The sequence below is a fragment of the Rhopalosiphum padi genome, chromosome 1, assembly GCF_020882245.1.
Source record: "Rhopalosiphum padi isolate XX-2018 chromosome 1, ASM2088224v1, whole genome shotgun sequence".
Taxonomy (NCBI): Eukaryota; Metazoa; Arthropoda; class Insecta; order Hemiptera; family Aphididae; genus Rhopalosiphum; species Rhopalosiphum padi.
This window is the reverse complement of record NC_083597.1, coordinates 31,411,289-31,413,891: the sequence shown is the minus strand read 5'-3', so window position 1 is coordinate 31,413,891 and position 2,603 is coordinate 31,411,289.

Genomic DNA, 2,603 nt, shown 5'->3' with positions numbered 1-2,603 from the left:
GTCGGCAAATAGCGAGCAATACGCCGAACGGCTGCAGTGCGAGAGAGAACGACACATTATTATGCGCGCGGTCGTGTTGTTACGAAGAAGGAGTGAGCGAGATAACAACGTCGACGGAGCGGGAAAGCGGTGCGGGTGAAAAGGTGAGGGGAGACCGAGCGAAAAAAAGAAGTAAACAAAAACGAATAAATGCGTTGCCGAATGAATTGAAGGTTATGTTTTTATAATATTTTACGCGGGGTGGTCGACACCAGGGCTGTCGCGCCGCATATCAATCACTACGATACGGTTAGTCCCCGCGCCTTATAGACGTTATAGAACATAATAACAATATCGAAATTCGTGTTCTTGAGAGGCGTCTCTTTCAATCGTGTATTATATATACTTTCATTTTTTCGAAAATGCGCTCCCGACAAGATATAAAAGCCTATGCCACGAAGATCAAAGGCTAAAGGTTATTAAGACTAGAGATATCGATAGTTTTGATGTCTATGATCCACGTACTTAAAACGTACACGATACCCCTTACCCCTAACATATACTAGCATAATATTATTATTTATTATTGTCTATAACTTTTCGAGAATTTATTGTTATCATAATAATAATATTATATTAATATGATTTTCGATAGTCAGTGCCGCCATCTACGCGAAGCGCCTTATGAGTAGTTCTGGACGACCTTTACGGTTATCTTTTTCTCTTTCCTCCCACAACAGCTAAATCGCGGACGTTGTTCCAGCAACGTTCTGTTTTGAGTCCACTGAGTCCAGTAGTCAATACTCGTTCACAGGTATGTCTTATGTACTCGACTTCAAGTCACTCGTCAGTAGAGATCGACTGCTCATTTCAAATTTGTCTTTCACCTACATCATACAACGGTCTGAAATAATAATTTTTTAGTACCTATATCACTATATCCAATGTTGAAATTAATATTCCGTGATTTAATATGATTTCATTTCAACACTTTAAAGAAATAATTAAAAATAGACAAAAAAATATTTATTTTTATCACTCTGCTGTAGAATAACAGTCGAGTGTACCAGCCATCAGAACTTAAAATATAAAAAAAATCGTACCGCACACTTAATATTTGCTATTTGGTAAATTATACAAAATACTAAATCGTAGGGTTGGGGCGACTTTGACTAAATTACACACTTTTGACTAAACTATAGGATAATGTGAAATTTTTTAACGAATTTTATTAAAATTTTACTTTAAACACCTGTAAAAAAAACTGCACCCATTAATTTTTAAGAATCTATGATAAAAAGCCACGTACCAACTAAATATATTATTCGTTATTTTATTATAATTTACATAATTAAATATAAATAATATAATCATTACGTTTATCTATGTAACACTTCTTTAACATATCTAAAAGTATAGCTGCAATCTGCATTTAACATTGTCGATAATTTTCATTTGTATAATTATATACGATAATATTAGATATTAATCTAATTTAAAATTTTTTAAATAATTATAATTTATCATTTGTATTATATAATTAAAAAAATCTTAAATAAATTATTTTAAATTTTTTAAATTATATACAAATGACAATTATTTTATACTTTTTTAATTATTTAAAATGTTTACCCTTAAACATTGTAGGTACCTACAAAGGACAAATTATAATTATCAAAAATATTAAATGTAGATTGCAATTATAATTTTAGATATGTTAAAAAAGTGTACATAGAGTCATATATTTATAAAGGTAATGATTATATTTAATTGTATAAATCATCATAAAATAACGATTAATGTATTTAGTTGGTAAGGGGCTTTTTTTCCGAAATCGGAATAACGGTTTTTCTAATTTAAATAATATACTCGTAACCAATATAATATTATTCAGCTAAAAGTGAAAAGTGTTAATACTATTTTAGCATTTTTCATTTTTAGCATTTTAACAGATTTATGCAGGATTATGTAATGACAAATATTTGGGTATAATATAACCCGCGAGTATGTACGATTCAGCTTACTTTCAAATGATAATACCAATATAATTTTATAACTACTTATGCATTTTTCATAATTACACAATAAAGTATTTATTAATTTTTAATGTACCTAATCATTAAAATTATTTTATTTTATTATAAAATTTGAAGATAATATAGATATTATTAATTATTTTTTAATAGATAACTATAAAATCAAAATATTTTTGTAAATTGTACCTATGTTTATTTGTTTATTATATATTTTAATTGAAGTTCGAATAGGATATACGGCCATTTTTTAAAAGTTGTAAGTTCCTCTTGAGGTTTTTTACATTTTTGTCTTTGTTTTAATCTAGATTGTCTCTAATATATTAATGTTAATGTTACTGCATGTGTTGGTAGGTGGGAAATATGTTATATTGAAATTGGCTGTAGACTGTAGTAAATACATTTTGTGGAAGCTTTATATAGACGATTGTTTTATCGTTTTATTGTTTGTTATAATTGTATATTTGTATATTAGATTACTCATATAATAAATTGTTAAATTTCATAAAAATAAAATAAATTTAATATATAGAATCGTATTATGGAATAGGTATAGTACTATTATAGTACAACCGCCGAGGATAAGCACAG